Source organism: Rhipicephalus microplus, chromosome 5, assembly GCF_043290135.1.
Source record: "Rhipicephalus microplus isolate Deutch F79 chromosome 5, USDA_Rmic, whole genome shotgun sequence".
Classification (NCBI taxonomy): domain Eukaryota; kingdom Metazoa; phylum Arthropoda; class Arachnida; order Ixodida; family Ixodidae; genus Rhipicephalus; species Rhipicephalus microplus.
This window is the reverse complement of record NC_134704.1, coordinates 142,845,953-142,868,441: the sequence shown is the minus strand read 5'-3', so window position 1 is coordinate 142,868,441 and position 22,489 is coordinate 142,845,953. Positions and strand designations below refer to the sequence as shown.

Here is a 22,489-nt window from a genome sequence, read left to right as displayed (position 1 = left end):
ACACGATGTTTGAATGCGTAGCGGCCAAAGGCGTGTGGCACGTCGTGCGTCGTCAATTCGGAGTGTCAATTCCTTCGAGCCAACAGCGCAGAAGGGGCTTACTTGAATAACTCGTACTGTACGTCACAATGGTCGTCTTGTGGCGTCGCCGCTGTGTGGCCGAAGCATGGCGACGACCCAAACGAGCTGCATACCCAGCGTTACAGAAGATTAGAATGATCACGGTTCGGTAACTTGCCGAACAGATTGAAACTCAGGGTGAAGATGCATTTATGAGAAGGTGGCATACACGTTTTTTTTTTTTTTTGGAGTTCGGAACGGGAATATTGAAGTTCCTTTACTGCCGTTTTAACTTAGGGGAAAAATTGCTCTTCGTCGCCCGTAATATGCGAATCTGTCCTAATTTACTGTTTTCAAGTTTGCGTTTCTTTTCTCTTTGTTTTCTTGAGTGATTCGTGATCTGTGAGAATATTGGAAGTGCTGTGTGTTACATCCTGTCTATGTTCTCTTGCTTGTACATGCCACTGAAGTGATTTTGTTACACCAGACAATTGTACTCACCTGAAATATTGTTACCAGTTTGCAATCAATTTCCCTGTTTCGCCCCTAAATGAGCACTCCACCTAACAGAGCGAGCGAATGCCCCGCCTCCTGTGTCGGATCTGCGTCGCAACCTGACCATATCTGGAGGGGGGGGGGGGGCAACGGCTTGACTGAACTCGCTGCAGACGACGCGCATCTCAACGGCCGACAGTAAGCCAAAAAGCGCGGCAAAAAGGGGCGCACATGCCAAACGCCGCGAGATTGTGAATTTGTCCAACATGATTCTGTTCGTTCCGTGTGAACTCTACATGCCTACCACAAACATTAACTCGTATATTCATCGGTTATACAGCAAATGGAGCAGTGGCGCTTATTTATTCTAATAAGCTTACATTCTTTGCGAACAGAAATTACTAATTGTCCGTGCTAAGCGCTTCCTGGGATTTCACAGTACTGAAGCTGTCATACGTTTTTCTCTGTTTTTTTTATGTGTGCCCGTATATAGGCCTTTTCATCGGAGATGGGTAGCAACTGCCGTTTTCCTCCGCCCTGCAAAGGACTTAGGAAGGTGGACGAGAGAATTCTTCTCCGTCTATTTACCAAAACTTTGCTGTGCCCGGCAGTGCTTAAACACTTTGACTCTTCCTTTTCCGGCCTCTGCCAGTACTGTGCGGAAGTGGCTGACACTTACCACATAGTATGGGCATGCTAGCTCAATCCTTCTTTACCCCCGAACCCAAATCCAACAAGAGAGGACTCGGAGGTGGCCCTGCTCGGTTGCCAGGACCTTGCGGCCCAACGAGCCATGGCCAAGCTTGCCAGGCCAGTGGCCACGACCAATGGGGTCCCTGACTAGGGACTCCACCTATTACTGCAGGGAGACTGACTCACCAGAGGCTGGTCTCCGTGGCAATCTCTGTTTTTTTTAATAAATTTTTACTATTACTAACTACCTTCTGGTCTGTGGCAGCGGAGTACAAAGAGTGACGCACAGACGTGCTCAATATGACTTGCGGTACGGGATCGTGTGGCCTCACAAGTTAAAAGATTGCACATGCCTTCAACTCGTATCATATAAATCATATAAATTAAATAAATAAAAATTATAAATATTATAAATATAAATAAATAAATATATTATAAATATAAATCATATCATATAAATTTGATCATACAATCATGTCGTCAATTCTCTGTAAGTATGTTGCTGTACTGCGTAACTTACCCCAGTATAGTTACGTGGCGTAATTAAGGGCCGATAATAATTTACGAGGACCATGCCAGTTTGTTTTTATCTTACACTTTTGTAATAGAATCATATTGATATGGCCACGCACACGAACTTTTAACAAAATAGGCGTAGACCTTTATTTGAGGGGGTTACTAACAATTTAGTAATGAACTAACCACTCATGTAAGCACTATTCACTTACTAACTAGGTAGTCATTTTAACTACCCAACGACGTAGTGCTTTTACCCAGCCTGTTAGTATTTGGGCTAGTATTGATTACGAGCCCAACGAGGTAGTGCCTTTCAGGAGGCTTACTTTTACTAACTGCCTTTACTGGCTGGTTAGTGGATTCTGTTACAACGGGCTAGTACTTAGTGAATATACCGACCTTTTTTTCTAAGAGTGTAGAGTGACGGGGCTGCTTCGGCACACTGTAAGCAAAAAATATCCGAGTTTGGGGTTTTTGCGGCTCATGACCTCTGAAAACTCTCTCACGTTTAAAATCACTACCTCGTGTTAGAGTAAAAGGTGGTACATGACATAGTTTTACCATGCACCACCTCTGAGGCACGTAGAAAAAGAATGTCAAAATCCAGTTTCCCATCGCTAGGAGTTTCCTATCAAGTGATTTCTAACATGCGTTCAAAAGCTCAGCTCTCTACAATCAAAAGTCGCCACTAGAGTAAATTTTGGTTCGACTGGTAGACGGTAAAAAAAGAAAGAAAACCCAAAAAGGTAGTGTGCTTGAGGAGATGTGGTTCACCCTGTTTTTGAGGTTAATTCAGGTTATTTTGGTTTAGTGTGCTGCAGTGCGTTTTTGGTGGGCAGTGCGTATTCACAACTGACAGCTGATTACGGAAGCACACAGGGCGCCTTCAAGAGGTGTTGTGTACTAAAGTTATCAGGGGTGGGGAAGAGGGTTACACCTTGAAACCACATGTGCACGTCTCTAAGCAGCGCTTGGAATCGCGCAAGTCTCCTAAATGTTGCTTGCACAAATTATAAATCTTTCTTTCGGTTTTGAACACGCGACGCTTACCTTCATGATTTTACCGAAGTCTGCTCTTCAAAGATTACAGTGGGCGTTTCGATATAGAGCTTTAATAGTGGGTGAAGTCCTACGGGCCAATATATGAACTTCATCACGATTACGTCCCGGCCGGCTAGTTGGTTCATTGCTGAATGTTCTGTATGTTTTTCCACTTGCGTCTTTGTCTTCTCACTCAGCTTAAGAAAGTTTTTCATCACGAGCAACCATCAGAAAAAAATAATGAAAAACAGGACGCTAGCTATTTTATAAATTTTCTTGATTGAAGGACGGAGTCAAAAAGCGTAATGAGCCGACATGCGCTTCTGCGCTGCCGCGGTGGTCTAGTGGCTAAGGTACTCGACTGCTGACCCTCAGGTCGCGACATCGAATCCCGGCTGCGGCGGCTGCATTTCCGATGGAGGCGGAAAGGCTGTAGGCCCATGTGCTTAGATATGGGTGCACGTCAAAGGACCACAGGTGGCAGAAATTTCCAGAGCCTTTCACTATGGTGTCTCTCATAACCATATGGTGCTTTTGGGATGACATTAAAGGTGCCTACGACAATGTATTACATTATGCCATCCTTGATGCGCTTGAGGATCTAGAAATCGGCGGACGACTGTATGCATGGATCGTGAGCTACCTTAGCGGCCGTACCGTGTATATGTCAACAAGCGATGGAGATACAGACCATTCACCGTGGTGTTCCCCAAGGGAGTGTTCTCAGTCCGACACTTTTTAATATCACCTTGATTGGACCTGCTACTGAACTTCCTGACACGGGGAAGGTGAGCACATATGCGGACGACATCTCCATCTGGGATTCTGGAGCTACGCGCCCCCAACTGCGTGCTCGGCTGCAACGTGCAGTCGCGCACAGCAAGGTACCTACGTTGTCAGAGTCTCGCACTGTCAACTGAAAAATGCGCAGTGCTTGCATTTACACAAAAACAAATTACAAGATACCCACTAACTGTGAATAGAACAGAAATTCGTGCTGTTACGCAACACAAATTCCTGGGTGTTATATCCTCGACCGGAATCTATCGTGGTCAAAACACGTCACAGCCTTGAAGTCAAAGCTCAAGAGTTTTGTCCACGTTCTTCGGGTCATAGCCGGAGCAAGATGGGGCCCTTTGGAGGCCGCTCTCCAGCAATTGTACCAATCTTTATTCGTAGGGTACTTACGATACAGCATGCCCGTGCTTTCAAGCATGAAGCCCAGTTGTGCGAGCACGCTAGAAAGCATCCAAGCTCAAGGGTTGCGCACATGTTTGGGCTTACCTCAATGCACATCAACCAATGTAACTCTCGCTGAAGCTCGGGCTTGTTCGATCAAAGTATATTTACTCTGCGAGCCTCTTCGAGTCCACCTTCGCCTGTTGATTCGACACAGGCAACATTCCCTATCAGCGCTCCCTGCCAGCCACCGAGACTGCAGTTATTCAAGAGCTATATCGCGGCTTGAGAACATCATACCGCCAAGATTCTCTCCCCCATGTGTTCCTGAGACACCTTCATGGCTCCTGCCTAGACCACTTGTCATACTTCAGATTCCTGGGATTATGAAGAAGTCCCTTGTAACATCGATCGGCCTAAAGCAACTTACACTGCTGCACAATTATACTTTGTACGACGGTGTGGCGCACGTATATACTGATGGAACTACCACGTCGCTACCTCCGCCGCAGCCTTTGTAATCCCGCAGATGAAGATAGCTCGACGTGTCAAGAGAGATCACAAGACCACATCAACAGCCGCGGAACTTGTTGCTATTCGGGAGGCAATACGTTTCATGTCGACAGAACCCGCTCGTAAATGGACGATACTGTGCGATGCCAAAGCTGCTCTTCAAACCATCGATGGCTTCATGAGACAAGGTATATATCATACTTTAACGATTGAAACAGCAGAGCTTCTTGGCATTGCTACAAAAAATAGACATCATGTAACATGTCAATGGATACCTGCTCATTGTGGCATAATTGGCAATGAAGAGGCGGACGCTGAAGCTATAAGAGAACTTTAAATAGTGCCCCGGAAGTGGGCATCGCATTTTCTCGACAAGATACTAACATCCTACTTCGACGCATAATGCGCAACTCCATCTTAGAGCACTGGCAGAAACCAGAACACCAGCACAAGCGGCTGTACAAATGGGACCTGGAAATGAAGTTCCGTATGCCTCACAAGTTAAAGCGAAGCATCTCATGCATTATCCACCGGATTCGCCTCGTTGTGGCTTACACGAGACGCTACACCCACTTGATTGGCTGTGATGACACAGCCAATTGTGGTCACTGTTGGTTGCCGGAAACGCTCGAACATATATTTTGCGACTGTCCAGCCTATGCAAGAGAACTCAGCAGCTGATATCTTGGATTGGCCGATATATCAGTCGACCATTGACCGATGAGGTTGTGTTAGGTCCTTGGCCTGACGCCAGCAGCACATATGTGGTTATACGAGCCGTCATCGCTTTCTTAGAAGCCACTGGACTGGACGCACGTCTGTAGAGTTACCCAGTCTAATAAGAACATATCATCTCTCTATCTTACCATCGTCATAAATCACTCTTTCACTCCCCAGTTTCCCTTCCCCAGTGTAGAGTAGCAGGCCAGAGCAAACTATAGCTCAGGACAACCTCTCTACCTTTCTGTAAATAAATTATCTCTCTCTCTTAAACACCCCATATCAATCAATCATTTACATGCATCAGTGGTCAATATCAAGGGTGATTCCCTAGTAATACCGAACGATCCCACTGCTTTGGCCACTCATCATCATTCACCTCGTAGATATGTCATGATCTTTTATTCTAGCAATGAACCCGCTGCACAGCCGAATGCCTACATCTCCCTTTATGAGCGCTGCATGCTGAAGCGCTAGAGCCCTCCCCTCTCTTTCTCTTTAGAACCTGAGCCATAGGAGTCGCTGAAGTGAAAGTGCTTGCAGGTTGGCATTCAGACTGGTGATAGCATCCCCACGGACGCGAGAGTCGTGATATATGCATGTTTCAGCCAACCGGCAGCCTCGATGTATTCGCGACCGTTGATGCTTTGCAGCGTGAACGTCTTAGGTGTACAAAGGAGTACGCTAAATGGGCCATCATATAGGCCTGTGTAAGTGGTGGCCGTATTCGGTCACGCCGAACGAAGGCATTGCTGAAGTTATGCAGGTCTTAGCTGACGAAGGCGGACTGGGGGTGCCGGTCGACAGGAATTACAGAAGCGAGTTCCCGGAACGTAGTGCACATATCTCAAATGTACGTGGAGGCATCAGGAACGGAAGGCGTTAGCATGGTGGCGTCTGTCAGAGGGCAGTTGAGAATGCAGGTGCAACGTCCTCGGTTCGCTCTCGTGGTGCAGCCGGGTCTTTTTTATAGCCAATACTTCGGTCAAGGGCTTATTGTAGCGACGCCGAAGACGCACTTACTGGGATTATTTACGAGGCCATGATCATTCGCGCGGTGGAATAGAGTGCGCAGGTGGGCTTTATGCTCAGGGCCGGTTGAGCTCGCGACAAGGTCTTCAAGGTTAGCAAATACGTAATGGAGACTTCGCGTGACCTTGTTGATAGTGCGCAGAAAAGTCTGTGCAGTGCTGCACAACCCAAAAGGCATCCTTACGTATTCATGCCTGCAGACAGACCGAATGGCTGTCTCCATGATGGCCGTCTTCGGAATGTCATCGGAATATCTGATGGTAAGCTTTCACTAAGTCAATCTTATGGCATAATCACTCGGCCTCTCCGGTCCTCTGACTCGGAGTTTCCAGATGCCGCGGGGCAGCTCTCAATCAGAGCGCGAGAGGCAGCGTACCAACCGAGTATATCAGCGATATCGGAGCAACGCGCATAGAGCCACCGTGCAGCCAGCGCGGGAAGCTGCCCAGTGAACATTCTTGCGCTGCATAGCCAATTAAATCTCACCGATCAGTTCAGTGGACATCTCCGACATGTCTGGACGCAGCAACAGCCTTCTGAGCTCAGCACATAAATCTGGCGATCGTGATCATTTGAGCTGCTATCTTCAAGGCAAATCACGAGGCTGTCTGTGAGTCTTCGCTAGCCACCTCTTTATAGACATGGTACATTTGTGGCTTCGTAGATGTGAACTCGCCCCCAGACACGCTCAGAAACGCCACTAACAACGCGCGTGCACGAAGTGGTATACGCGCCCGGCAATGTCTCCTTCAGAAATGCGCGCTCGCGCTATTGTTGTGTTGTTCACCTGGTCACCTGCCAGAAGCCACTTTATTTGCTGACTTGTGTCACGTGATCTGTCCTACCGGTAAGACCACATCACATTCTCACTTCGAAGTCAGCGCGGTGGGGAGCGCTGTGACTAGGAGGCTGACGCTCCGAAAGAACCATCCGAAGATGGTTAACGAGCGCTGACATTTCACCAACTGAACGTGCAGTCACTTTTCAGAGCACTCCAAAGCGCTCGTATACGCCTACCCGAATACACCAACCGATCGTGCACCCAGCCAAATTTGATGTCAAATTCTGTATGTGGGAAGTGGATAGTGGTCGGGTGAGGTGTAAGCAGAGTTCGGTAATTCCCACATGGTCTCCTTTCGCCAGGATCTTTATTTGACACCATGTGGAGATGCGATGCCCAGTTGCTTGAGTGAGGCCCTTCAATTCCAAACTCAAACATGGGCTCAAACTCACGACATGCGATGGTGAAGCGTTCTCCAGTTAGTCGACGGGGTCGTTCAAACATGTGGGGTCCTGTGGTCACAATGTGGTTAGCGATGGAATTCCTCACTGGTGACTCTAGTCTGCGGCTTCATAATGTTGGGAAAGTGATTGATATGTGGGGTTGAACGGCTCAAAGCCACCACATGATTATGAGAGGCCGTAGTGGTGGGCTCTAGAAATCTCGATTACCTGCGGTTCTTTAACGTGCACCCAAATCTGAGCACACGGGCCTACAGCATTCTCGCCTCCATCTAAAATGCAGCCACCGCAGCCGGGATTTGATCCCACGACATGCGGGTCAGCAGCCGAGTACCTTAGCCACTAGACTACCGCGGCGGGGCAATGCTGGGAAAGATATCGAATATTTTCGCCTACGGCGAAACGGGTGTCAGAGTTCGAAATCCCGCTGACGAGTAAGTGCAGACATACCGCGCTGCTGGAGAGGCGCATGTTGCGATCGATAAGGCGATGAGCACGCATGCCTACAGCAAGGTTGAAAAAAAAACTGAGGAAGTCAGCACGAAGAACAGTTGGCGAGACATCAGCGAGGATAAAAATCCAGTGAAACATACGACATAGTGAGGATTGGCCGTATGTATGGATGGCAGCATTGTTGATCTCTTGGACTGGGCAGGTCTGTTCATTGCGACGGTGATCTGCACACGAGACCATCATGACGCTAAGCTCGGCTACTGTGGAGACTGGGAAGAGGGAGTGGCACGACTTTCGACCATTACCATTTGCCGCCATCGGTGGCCGGTCGTCACATTTTCTGACCGGGAGCACGGGGGAGTCCACTTACGAGCAAAGGCACTCATAGGTGGTGGCACCAGCACATAATCGAGGGTGAACCATTTCGCGGTGCGTTAGTCCTGGAGAGCGTGGGGGTGCCAATGAGCGACTGAGTAACTAGAACCTGGATGACGGTCAGCCATGCGAAGCTACAAAGTCATCGAGACGTCTGACGAGGGCGTCCGATCGGTTCTCAATGCACGCAAGCGCGGGGTGGCGGCCGGTGGCGGTGTGGTAACGGCTTTGAGCCTATAGTGGCGCGAGCTCCTGTAGTCGCGAGGGCCGGGTCCATGCTCTGCGGTAAGAGCTGGAGGAAGGACTCAGGCAACAGCTTCTCCTCTTGCGGGCAGGATGGTTCGCCAATCAGCTTGCGAATGTGTCACAGGAGCTGTGACGGGCGATGGTCACTGAGCTGTGTAGCCGGGATGAGCTGCTGGAGTCAGCTGTGTTCGGACTCAGACTTGCGGGAAAAGATAGGCACCTTCAACGTGCCGTAAAGATCGATGACTCAGGTGTGGCGACGCTAAAATATTATCAAAGCTTTTGACTACGTCCGGAGGTAAAGAGGATGCCAGATGCCAGTACTTCGTCTGCATGGCTGGTTATTTGCCGTAGACGGAAGCGTGCCTCTATCTGCAGAATCCATGTGCAGTAAACCTGGTGTCTTTTTGAGCGTCGGGACCGGCAGAAAGGGTGGAATGGCCGGTGGGATCCATGTGGATAGTTGGCACTTGCGTGTTCTTTATCGGGTCATCACCAACTGTCGGAGCTGACAGGAGATAGATCCGCAGCTATGTAATCGTTGAGTTTCAAACTGATTTTTGTTCTCGCACTGCACCAATCACGCGGCCGGATGCCAACCTCTTCCTTGACAAGCGCCGTATGCTGAGGCGCTACAGGGTCGTTTCTGAAAATTCGGTCCCAGCATTCCAATAGCATGTGGATACCTACCTCCAAAATGACTGAAATGTGGATGCCAAGTCTGAAATATTGCTTTTGCATTATCAGGGCACGCAACCACGGTCTCAAGAATGAAGCCAAGACACCACAAACGCCGATTGTTAGGTGAAGAGCCGCGCAACGGCGTTTGTTTACACGCCCTGTGTGAGAGTGAGCCATGGCAAGGCTGTAACTTTTGGTGGAGTTGAAGGGGTTCTGACACTCCCAGGAATTTTTTCATGCCTTAGCCATTCAGATTATACTAAAGTGTTTACATGCCTTCACGCCGACCGCCAGTCGCCAAAGTTGGCAATTCTACAGAACCCCCCCCCCCCCCCCCCCGGGGAGTCTTCCTGCGTGTATGGCTCTGCTCTCTGTTGTGTAATTTTCGCTTCATTGTAATGTCTTGACACATAATAACCCCATCGTGTGCCCCACAAGAACAGTGCTTCAGACCAGTGAAGCCTGTGTAGCACACGAACATATTAAGAAAAAAAGTACACGGTACGAAGACAGCCTTGAGCGGGCCGCAAGTGAGAGTTTCGCGGGCCGTGTATTTGAGATCCCTCCTGATTTAGAAATAAATGGTCTTAACGAAACTTGAAAAACTACAAACCCGGCCCACCTCTTTACACCTAACGAACGAGTTAGTTTTGTAATCATTCCGGCGTTTTTCACCTTCGAACATTTACTTGAACCGGCGCCGTGTCGCGTGTTTGTAACAGAGCGTCAACCCCACTGAAGAAAGGAAACCCCCTCGCGATTACGTCAGAGCGCGTTGTTCCGTGACCGTTCCTCGTGCTGTACGTGAGAGCGGCCTCACTGTCCACCGTGGTCGAGGAACGCGGCCTCCAGACGCCCTTCCACAAACCCGTTTCATTCGAACGCTCGCTGTAGGCGCGTTCCGCTAGCCGATCACAAGGTCGTGCTCTCGCAACGAGCGTGCTTCGGCGTTGGATTTATTAGGCTCAATACACGCTCACAACATCGACCGATTGCACTTGGTTACAAGTTACAACCGAAAAAGACGTCACCTCCCCACACAGAAGCGTGGCGCGCCCGCGTTTTACTTGTGATAACCTTTGTGCTTGCTGGTTTCCGCTCTTACGATGAGCACTATTTATCGGCTACTGTAATAGGTATATTAAGAGTTCAAGGTTCGTTGTGACTCCCAAGTGCGCAATGCTAAATTTACCAGGGCATTCAAATTTCTGTCCTAAACTCAGTGGCCCGAATGGCTGGCTGTATGGTGAAGTGAACTGTCCGAGAGATTCGGGGACTCGCTCGCTGGATTTCGTACCGACCGGTTGTGCCCCCGCGATCTCCGACGACAGCGCAGCTATTAACAACGGTGAAATTTAGTCGGCGTTGGCTCAACCTACGCCCTCTCCTGACGCCGAGAAGAGCTCTCGCCGAGTGGTGCCCCTTCCTCGGACTCCTGCGACCGTGTCCATCGTTCCTATCTTCTCCTTCCGTATATCACTGTCCCTGCGCCACGCTCTCTCCTTCCTCCTTTCTCTATCTCTATACCTTTAATCCTATTCTTTTAATTCCTCCTTACCCCCATCCCTCGTGAGCTACTGTTGAGGTGTCGCACTGTGACACAGACAGTTACGCGGCTCACTTTTCTCTTTTAAGAATCACATAGAAAAGATTCGGGGAGCACCTCGACGTCATGGATACGAGTTAACGCTATTGCATGGTGGCATCCGTGGGAATTCTCTGTGGGAGGGATATCAGTGACTGTGGGCGGGGCTGTCATTTTGTTTACCTTGTAAGCGAGCACAGTGACGCGCGGCATCTCCAGCCGGTGGCCCTGTTTCGAGCGGAGCACAATTACCCTTGACGTCAAGAGCTGTACCGATGATTCTCCGAACGAAAGACGGAATCGCTGCTGCGAGAAAAAGCGAACACAGCTGTTCGTCAGGACGTGTACCAGGAAGGGGAGTATCTACGCGATCGGTTAAGCAAGAAGGAGGATTGGGAAAGGGAAACGAAGGCGTAATCAAAATAACGCGCGTGTAAGCGGGGCGCGGCTCTTCCGAGTAAAGCGCGGCTTCCCTCGTAAGCCCGAACGACTGCTCTTTTGTAACGCTGTGCGCGAGCGCAGGTTAATGCAAGGGCGTGTGTATATGTTGCAATAGGCACACTCACAAGCCATCCTTGTTTTGTTCGCTTCCGTTGACCATTAAAAAGGCGCATGACGTGCTTACGCATGTCATGACGCTCGCTGTTACGTCAGTTCTCGAATCTCGGGCAAGGCTGGCGCAGGTAACCCGAGAGCTCAGCGGAGCCCACTTTTTTCTTTTTCATCTTGAGCGAGGGAGCGACTTCCCTTCTTCGCTCACACGCGATCAAAAGGGAAAAAAAAAGTAACCTGGTGCAACGCACATCGCAAACTTGCGTACGATAGGTACTTGCGTAGTGGCGTTGTTTGCAGGCGCATTCGATCGGCCGCCAACCAACTGGCGCGCCGGCGCAGCTCGGCTACGACCAGCAATGCCGGAACGTCGTCCCCTGACCCTTGCACGTCGTGGGCCAGTAGCGCTGCGCCGCAATCCTTCCGGGAGCCGCTACGCTGCGCGCACCCACGGCGAGCGCCGCCCTCACTCTTTTTGCGCCCCCCCCCCTTTTTTTCCCCCTCATTATTTTGCCTCGTGCCAGCCGCGCAAAGCTGCCCAGCGGCAAGTCACTCCTGCTGGCTGCTCCTTGCAGACAAGGACAAGCGCTCAACGAACGCGAGGGGAAAGAATCGGCGAGGCGGGTCACCTGACGTCAACAGTACGGTTGGTGAGGGAGAACGGGGTAACCTCACTTTACGAGCTTCAACTTGGTTCAGCCGGTTCAGCGCGACCTCCAAGCCGTGTACGTCAGGTGAACACGCGCTGCCTTACGACCAGTATTTAGACATTCCTGTGCGGCGACATCTAATACTAATATGAGAGTATTTGCGCAATAAACGTCTTCAAAATCGTTTTAGCATTAGGGGCAGATGTCGTAAGCGTCGCACTCGAAAGGTCCGTAACTGGCACATTGAAGGGGCGCTTCTCCACCGGTGGGATTGCCTCACCCGATTCGGCCGACGCCAGACCTGCCTGGCGGCGCACCTGGGAGGCCGTTTCAAGGTGAACGCGCGCCCATTGGCCGCAGGCGCCGGTGCGTCTGCGCAACGTGAGAACAGATGGCGCCACCGCCGCGCATCATTCTCTGCTCGACGGCCTCGCCGGACGGCGGCGCAGACGAGTTCCTGGCGAACCGCTCGCGACTGTAAACATGGACATGGCGCCGGGCAGGCGTCGTCGTATTATTTCCAGCGGTCCCCCTTCCCTCGTATGCCGTCGCTGACGGGCTTTCCTATGACGTCAGCGCTCAAGGTTGTTTGTAAATCTGTGGCATTCTGCTCTGCGGCGACGACGAAACGACGCGGTGGTGCGTGCGTGGTGTGTATGTGCGCTACGACGAGGTGATATCCCTGGGCGCGAGTTCGTGAATGGTGTCGGTGGCCGTGCGTGAGGTGACGATGAGTGCGATCGCGGCGAGGCCGCCGCCGAAGCCCGGATACGACACCGCGTCCTGGTCGACCACAGCCTCTGCAGCAGCAGCGCGTCGACGAGCCTGGGCTGCGCCGCGAGCCCCGTGCCACGTCGAGGAACAAGCCTTCTTCCCACGACTCGCAGCAGGCAAGTCGCGTTCTCTCTGCAACCAACACGCGCCCCGCGAAAGTGCGCTATCCCGGCGGCCCCGCAGGTCACCCGCGATCCGAACCCGCTCGACCGTTGCGACCAAAAACTCACCCGAGAGAAAGGGCTGGTATTTTCATTTCTCGCCCAGTTTCGTGCGCACGGAGCGAGGTGGGCCGGGCGAAGGCGTGAGTCACGGGGCGCCCGCCGTTGGGAAATACCTTATTTACCATGCATGCCATCGGAGAGGTGGGCGAGGGTGTGCTTGTGCTCGAAAGAGCGAGTGGTGTGGGAAAGAGAGAGAGTGTGTGCCGGGGACGCCGCCGTCTTCTCGTCTGCCGAGGGGGCAGCTGGCCAAGCCCGCCTGCACGGCCTCGGCGTGCCCCGGAGCTAGTCTCATGCGCCTGGCACCGGCGAGCGTAGCCTTTCGCTCTCGGTTCTCCCTCGCTTTGGCAGGGCAGCCTTCGAGCACCTACTAACCAGTCGGCGGCTCAACCGTATCGCTTCGCCTATCGCGCACAAAACGTCCCGACATCGTCGCCGTCAGCCGCCGAGCAATTTTTTTTTTTTTGTTGTTGTTGCTTGCCACGATCGCGCGTTCCTGCGTGCTCTGTGTCACCTCGTCCGTCCTGCCTGCGTACGCGCGGAGGTGGCGAGGAGGGCGGCGGCGGCGTTCGATGGTTAGCGTGTCCGGCCGGCGGCAGACTCGGGGAAACTCCGGCGCGCCAGCCAGCCAGCGGCGTCGCTCTCTCCGACGTCAGTGGTCGTTGCCCGAGGCGACGGCGAGGCAGCCTTCGTTCGACCTAGGGTCAGTGTGCCTCCGGCCGAGATCGGCTGGAATGAGCGCGTGAGGCGAAGGGGCTCGTTTCAAGTGGAGGCCGTAAAACAAATCTGATCACCGCGGCTGTCCGCCGGATTCCTATTGCAGCTGTTACGTCGCTAGCCGTTTCTGCAGGATTGGCGTCGCCCCTTCCTCCGGGGATTGGAGTTGAGGTGGCTAACTCGCCCCGCCTAGGCCCGAGCTTGTCTGGAATGAAGGCCTTATTTTTTTACGTGTATCAGTCGTGTGTGGCTCTATTATAAAATAGTTCTTGTGATCGGACGCAGTTGTGGCAGAAAAATGAGATGACGATAGTTACAGCGCGAGAACAGAACGACACAGAGACAAGAAGGACACGAGCGCTCGTGTAATTCGTGTCCTTCTTGTTTCTGCGTCTTCGTTCTGTTCTCGCGCCATAACTATCGTCATGTCATACCAACTAGCTCAAGCTGCCCACACCTCTAAGAAAAATGAGGTTGATGAATTTCCTATTATGTATTAAAGAAACTATAAGTAACGCAGGAATGTTGCTGTAACCATAGGTTTTGTCACTGCTTTCGTGCAGCGTAATGACCAAACCTTTCGTCGGTTTATGGCGCAATGTCCGAACGCACAACGGGCGCTCGAACATTGCGCCGTAGCTTGACCCACTGGATTGCCCAGCGTGCATTTGCCGAGTGTGGTAAAACCCCACATTTGAAAAGCTTACCAAAGAAATCGTTTTGGTGCGATGAGCTTCAATCACTGTATACTTGTAAAATGCACTGCCGTTGGGGGTTTTTGGATCGGTCACCATCAGGATTTCATTAACGCGCGTCTAAACGTTCTCGCACGAGCGTTTTCGCATACTTCCCGAATCGAAAATCAGCTACGCCATCGCACCCACGACATCATTGTGTATAGCGCATGTGGTCTGCGACGCCCACTAACTACGGCGCCCTTTAGTTATCGAAGTGCGGCATGCTCTTACAATTCGCTGGCATGACGAACTGCATGGCCTTTTGTCGCTATCATGGTTATTACCTATATTACCAATGGTTATTATGTCGGTATAATGGTACTGGTTATTGTACCGTAACGTGCGTGTCTTGGCTCATGCCTTTTTGCTCTTGGTTTATTTCTTTGAGTTCCCCGTTTTTTACGTGCCTTATAATCCACTATTTATGTAGCCCCACTCCTATGTAACGCTTCTTGTGAGCCCTGGGGGCAATGAATAAATAAATGATAGGGGCCATTCTCGCCTCCGTATTCATTAGAAAAAAAAAAAAAAGAAACCAGCCTCCCACCTTCACTCTTAAGCTTTACTCAATAAATGTTTTCTCTCTGTGTTTACTGAACTTCAGCGTTGCCGCCCACTGTTAAAGTGCTTACGAACGGGGTTGAAGGGCGGTTTCGACGCACACCCACAAAAATAAAAACTTATAAGAATATCTCACGCTGGAATTAAATTTTCAAGTGTATGTACACTTGCACGACGCTTCAAACCAGCCAGAGACATGAGTATGGGAACTGGGGTCACCATTCGTACCGCATACTTTAACAGCCCCCAAATTCTATCACCTTGCTTGCGGGCATCTGTGCCAAGCTAGCACTGGCGTAGCCACTGAGGTGTTCGTGAAAGGAGGAGGTTCAGACCCGCTTCCCGAAAATTTTCATGTGCATATATTCCCGCACACAAACGCAAGCAGGAATATGTGCATAAAGTGTGGTGGAACCCCCACCCTGTCGAAAAAATAAAAAGGATCTGACTGCGTTACTGAAGCTTAAAGTTGTTGCGAATCTAAATTCAACGCGGGTGCTTCGATGTCACGAACAATATTCGATCTGAAATCTACGGGCGACCAAACGAGACTGGTCGCGAATGCGTTTTTACTCGAAAACACGTCGTCGGTTCCAGCTCCTGCAGAAATTTGGCCTCTCTCGATTAAAAAGAAAGGGAGAGGGGAGCCGCGCAGCTGAGACGTCGTCGCCCCGAGCGCAGTTTTGCGAAGAACACGCTCCTCGAGCAGGGCGGGACCTCCCCTCCTCCGCCGCCTGGCTGTCTTCGGACAAGGTCTCGTGCGTCTTGTCGCGTGCTCTAATTATAGACGCGCGGAGAAGACTGTCCGTCGCGTTTTGCGTTATCTGACGCCACTTCGCTGAAAGGACCGCGACGACGCCTGCAGGAGCCGTCAGTGCCGAGGTGAAGTAGACAAACTAAAGAGAAAAAGAAACCCTTACTGCGCGCCGTAATCTACCAACGACGTGGAGTTTGCCATTGAGAGTCGTGAGTTTCAAATCATTGGAGAAGGTGGAGGGGAGGAGGAGGAGAGACCTATAAGCTTGTTTCACTAGAGTCCTCACCATGCTGGTTAGTAGGAAATGCAAGGCATGCTTTTGTGCGGTTCAGATATAGAACCCTATCTACTCATCTTCAGCGTGTTTATCAGCCTTACCTGGATTTGCGTTTATACTCATGTCTGCTCACACGTATTTGAAAGCAGTATCCTTCATACACAATTTCAATATTTATTTAGCAAAAGCGTGAATTACATGGGAAGTACCTTGAACTTCCTTCCGCCAACTCCTCCAAAGAAGTTCTTCATAGCTATATCATTCGCGGTAACCTCTGTCAGGAAATATGTCCTAACTGGTTTGCAACCACTCATACCTAGTATGCTAAGGTACCATATCTAAAGGCGCCGAAAGGAGCACCGATTACGTGATTGCGTTGAAGAGCATTGACACCATGGCCGAAAATCTAGTTTAGACTAACGGACTCATGAGTCGACAAACTCAGGCTCGGATCAAGCCGCGAGTCCGGGTGAGTAATGTTCTGGGGGGTCCGAGTGAACCCTTAGCGTAAAAATTATGTTTAACGAGTGAGTCTGAGTGGGCTCCACAACTGTCGCCGGCCTATGGATTCACACCTTTCAAAAGCGTATAGGTGTGTAGCATAGGTGTTTTATAAAGAGGCCTTGCAGCACTATTACAAGTAATAATCGGATGGCTTCATTTAGAGAAGTTTATCGCCTCACGGATTCGCTGCGGCAAAAATTTTCAGGAACCGTCAAGTACAAAATGGTGCTTCAGAGGTGGTAGTGGTTAGAAGAAGACTAAGGCGCCTAATTTCTGCAGCCCGGTAAGGATCGCGTCGCAGCGCCTCAAAATGAGCTACAGGGCTTTGCTGCGCGCTTATTAAGCGCTTCTCTGTCCTTTTGTACCTGCAGAGTGTGCTTAAATCTACGGTGGTGGGGATGGAAGTCGGTCCTCCCACCCTCCCTCCTTTCTTTTTGTTTAAAGATTTCTAGTCTCCTCGAGCTTCCCTACAACACATAACATCAGGCCTTTTAATGGATGAGGTTGTTTTGCTGTTTGCAACTCGATGGCCTGTGCACCATCTCAGAGATGGCGGCCGCCCGAGTACCCGACGGGCGGCGCTGAAGGACGGGGCACTTGACACGCTTCTTTCTCTCTGTCATAATTTATTGTTTTATCGCGTCCACCGCTCTCTCCAGCGTCGCAGTGTGTGCTACAGGGCCGACCAATCACGACCGTTGCGTGCCGCCGTAGGGGCGAGTTATGCCTGCACCGGCTGTCGTATTGTATTGTTGGGATAGCGTTCCATAAGCGTTGCACTGCTTGTTTAGTGCCAACATTTTTTCCTAAGTTGTGTCAAATCTAAATGAACGAACATTTAATGTATGTCTATGTGATCTGGCATGTTATAAACCATATAGGAACCGATACTCTAGTTACGAAACAAAAGTGCACGTCGTGTGTAAGTCAACTGATCCCCTCGCATCGAAATGACGCCGTCTCCTGGCGGCGCTGGTGCGAATTATTGACGCTCGCGCAGAAAAGAACGAAATAAAAGCGGCAGAAATGAGTGATGTGCATTTCGGAACTATAGTGCCCAGCGCTTAAAGTCGATCACTGACATTTCATGGTGTTAGAAGTGGTGTGCAGCTCGGAACTGGACCTGACGTGTCGTTTACTTGCGTGACGTCATCGTGAGGATGCCTGATTGTCCTCCAACTGTGGCCTAAACATAATTTCGCAGCCGCAACATAATTGGGATATGTGTGTGTGTGTAGTGAAGTGAAAAGGAAGCTGTTTTAGATTACTTTTTTTTTCTCAGACTGTGACTGATGGGGAGGGCTCCGGCTAATCTCTAGGGGCCATGCTATTCGTACCTTATGAGCGAGGCTTGTCACGGCTACCTTATATAGGGCAGCGCTCGGGTAACGTACTGTAAAATCGAAACAAATCTGAGAGACCGAGGCGGCAAAAGAGTGGACTAATATCAATCATAATTGTGACGGGTCGACATGACAAGCACCAACCCTTTATACTAGTTGGCGACTTGGATGTATTCAATATGGACCTTGAGACCTAGCTTTGTCGTCGACTCTTTTTTTTTTCCCCGTTGCTTAGCATCTGCGAGCCGGCTTCGCTTCAACGGACATTATCCTGACTATTCAAGGAAGTTCTGCATCCTGCATGCGGTTCGGTCATGGGACGACCATTCAATCATCGTTGTTTTACGTCGCCAGTTCCTGTCTTCCCGAGAAGGCACCAGCCAACTATTTTGGGGAGTGGTGTGTCTCTTTCTGTCCTCATCCAGGAAGTCCCCACTGCTACGCATTTATTAAAGCGAAAACGTTAGAGAGCTCGTTTCGTAGAAATATCGGCGTAGGGGTCGTTTGTCATGAGCGAAAAATAATCTTGCTTGACAGAAAAGTCGAAAACGATGCGAATTGAAAATAATCAAGAGAAAACCCTGGATCAGAGTGGGTATCGAACCCGGGTCGTTTGCGTGCCAAGTGGATGTTCAGACATAACCTCGCGTCTTTTTTTTCCTTTTATGTTATTTCTTATAATGTGCACTTTAAATTATAACATTTGCTTCGACGTAGTGATGCATTCACTGAGCGACAACAATCGCGTAACTAGTGCACAACTATTCAAAGGCTTATACATACATATATACTTAGCAAGTTTAGAAAAAAGAGCCAAAGTTGTTCAAAAGGTTGTTAAGGATGAGCATCTCATCAATATGGGGTGCCAGTCTCGTGTGAACTTCTTAAGATGAAGAACCGTACACTTGAAATGTATACTTCAAGCAGTCGTTGGTTCTGCTTTGCGCTCTTGCATGTGCGTTTTCCACAGAATGTGCAGTCCTATACAAAAGACATACCAAAGGACACTTCATCAAGACGTGTTCATTGAAGGTAACGTGTGGTATGTGAATCAATGTTAAAATCGTTTTTAACAGTTCGTTGAACGCTGTTCCAAAACAGAATGGCATCTATGCGGCTAATAAAGCAGTGTTCCATTGTCTCGGGTACAATGTCGCAGAGATGACAGTTGACTGAAAAAAACAAAAATACCCTTCTTTTGCAAGTATGGTTTTACCGGCAGCGTATACCTGTACAAAGTTTATAAAAGAAGGTTTTCGTATAATGAGAAATATACCTTTCCTGGACTTGTTTTAATACATACTGACCGGGAAGGTCGGATTATAATGTCTGTTAAGTGGAGGTCGAAAAAGAATGGATAACAAATATTTAAAGAGTTTCCTGCGTCATACTGTGTATAAGTATTTGAAGGAAAAACGGGCTTCGAGAGACCGGACAGCGATAAAAACTTCCCGCTTAAATCCCCACAAACACAGGCATACAGAGAGATCTGAAGAAACAGTCAAGTCAGGTAAGAGCATTAACAAAAGCAATCTGCAAGAATGATGGAATTACGAGATGGTAGCAGAACGGCCAAACTATTTGCCATAGATATAAATGAAGTAATGCCAGCCCTCCGTCCCTTACTGGCCTGAAAAGGTTGTCCCATCTAATTGGTTCAAAAGTCAAAGACCCCAGCCGCGCGTCTACTTCCGAGTACAGTGAAAATAACTTCCTCGGCTTGGAGATGCAGTGAAAGCAACTTTCGTGCTTTCCAAACACACGCGTCCTGTATGCATGCTTGACAATAGAATATCAAATATTGCAGCAATAATGCGTGGTGCAAGCGTGCACTGTCATCGGGCGTCATAGAATGTCATTAGCACAATGACTTCATGGTTTGAAGCCGATCACCCACTACACGAGGCGCCCGCGTTTCTGCGCCTATTAAGTCCACGTAGTGGCTGCATAACAACTTGAAGTACGCACTCGGAACAGGATATCGCTATCGTGTTCAACTCCTAAACGCGAAACTTGATTGATTGATATGTGGGGTTTAACGCCCGAAAACCACCATATGATTATGAGAGACGCCTTAGTGGAGGGCTCCGGAAATTTTGACCTCCTGGGGTTCTTTAACGTGCACCCAAATCTGAGCACACGGGCCTACAACATTTCCGCCTCTATCGGAAATGTAGCCGCCACAGCAGGGATTTGATCCCGCGACCTGCGAATCAGCAGCTGAGTACCACTAGACCACCGTGGCGGGGCGCAGCTGCGTAGAGCTATGATAATGGAGTCATGGAGTGCATTCATTCACTCATTCTTGCGTTTGCAGTTAACATGTTCCCATGACCCACTATAGATATGTATTTGCGAAGCACGGGGGAGGAAATTTTAGTCTGCCGAGTTCCACTAACTGTTCGCGCTACAGAAGCGGCATCTCCCTTAAAAAGATTGCCTTGAGAATGATGTAACGCTCATGTGTAGTTGAGCTTGTAAGAAAGCTTTAATGCAGTTCGCTGAACCATCTTGTAAGAAAGCTTTACCGCGTAAAAAAGAAAGTGGTAATCGATCACTTATAAGCCTACCGAACAAAACGTAATCTATTGCAAGTGATAAATTACGGGTAACAGAGTGCGTTTAAGTCCGGAAGTCATGACCAAACCCGGATGAATATAATTTTTTCTCTTCTCTGAATTGCGGTGACGCGTGGCTTCGTTGTATTCCGTTGACTAAGCGGAAGCCTGTTCGCGAATGCAGACACGTGCATGAACGATCGCTCGAGTGAGCTTGACAGTATAGGAATGGTTAAGCAGATGCCCGTCTGGATAATTACTGGTGCCGAGGGTGAGAAGGCAGCCTCCTGAGGTGTGCCGCGTTCTGAAGCGACATTTGGATACCTTACGCGCCTTATCATTCGAAACGAAAACACTAACAAAAGGCTTTATTCTCTCGGAAGACACCTGACGGCGACCGTGACGTAAATGTGATTAGTGTCGTGCGCTGTGTATACCGAGCGAAGGAGCGCGCGTTGACGTCACCGTATATAGCGAGTGACGCGGCGTGCAGGATGGATGGCTGAGGTGTGTGAGGAATCGAAAGTGGGGAAGGAGAGTGCGCCGCGCTTCTCTCCGGGTCACACACTTCGTCGATTGTTTTGTTTTTTTAACTTCGCTTTCTTCTTTCCTATTTATCTCCTCCTGTGTTTCTTCTCTCCTCCCGATAGAGTCCAGGTGGCAGTTGTTAGCTTGCTCTCCGTCCCTCTTTTCTCTGCGTCCGTGTGTGCAAATCAAACAAATAAACAATGCGTCGCCCGAGAAAATTCACACGTGCCGCTTTTGAATACAATATTTTATGCGAGACATAAATCGCGGACACCGTCATGAGGTTATACGCCGCCGCAGAATGCTCTGTAAAAGTCGACCACCCGGGATTCCTTAACGTGCATGCAATTAATTGTATGTAGTACACGGGTGTCTGCGACTGCCGTGGCCTGGCTTCGAACCCGCGACTTGCGGGTAGTCGAGTACCGTAAGCAGTGTACCACCGCATTGGCTGATGTGTTTGTAAATGTATGTATGTATGTATGTATGTATGTATGTATGTATGTATGTATGTATGTATGTATGTATGTATGTATGTATGTATGTATGTATGTATGTATGTATGTATGTATGTAATTTGTGTGAACGGAAGAAGTACTCGCATTAAGATCGACCGAGGCGTTGCCAGCAGATCTGGCTGGGTTCGCGAAAGAACAAGCTGTGCTTGCTTAGAGAACAGATGCTGGAGCATTTGGTCTCGGTGATTATTCCAGTGTTCGCATGTGCTTTCTCTCAAGCACGCTAAATGCGAGTAAGTAAACAATTAAATCTAGCGAGGAGCCAGCCGTTACTGTCTTCTTTAGCGGTACACCTTGGTAACCCTACATACAAACCCTGCGTCGCGTCAACCTCAAAAAAAAAATATTTTGCAGGAATACTGGAAGAACCGGTTTTGTTTAGCGCGCGTTGGCTTGGGTGCTTCGATATATAATGTCTAAGTACATTCCCAGTGACTGAGATGAAAATGTCATTTTTTTCTTTGTTACGGTTCGGTTTTTCGAGGGGCGGCGGATAAATGTCGCCGCTCGATGCACCGCTCGGAATGCAAGAACAAGAATAATGACAATAATGAAAATTGATGTAAATTTTTTATTCCGCTAATCACGTCAACAGCGCATACAGTGCAGCTACTGTGCTTACTCACGGTTTTGCTAGCGCATCGCCTACGTTGTGCCTGCTTCATCAAAAGGTCAGGACGTTACGTTATTTTGTGTTCTTTTACGAATATGGGCCAGAAAAAAAAAATCTCTGCTAATAAATATAGGTGTAGCACGCGATGAACAGTTCATGCCCATTTTCGAAGCCCTCACAGCCAATGCCAGACATGTACAATTCAATTTTATTGAAGTGAAACCGTACTTCACGAAAGAAACATGAATAATTCCTTAATGATCTAGCGCGTTTAACACCCTGCGCCTGTCTTTATAAAACACGAGCCATTCATGACTGAGAAATTCTTTATTCATTGTCACCAAGTAA

The 22,489-nt window shown here is 49.4% G+C and overlaps 1 protein-coding gene across 1 annotated transcript in view; it reads left to right on the top strand.

Moving 5' to 3' along the window:
* The first annotated feature begins 11,976 nt into the window (after positions 1 to 11,976).
* Positions 11,977 to 22,489, top strand: part of shn (zinc finger protein schnurri) — a 150,647-nt gene continuing 140,134 nt past the window's right edge. The window contains exon 1 of the mRNA XM_075895991.1: positions 11,977 to 12,923. The gene's annotated coding sequence lies outside the window, so the exon portion shown is untranslated. The remainder of the gene's footprint in view (positions 12,924 to 22,489) is intronic.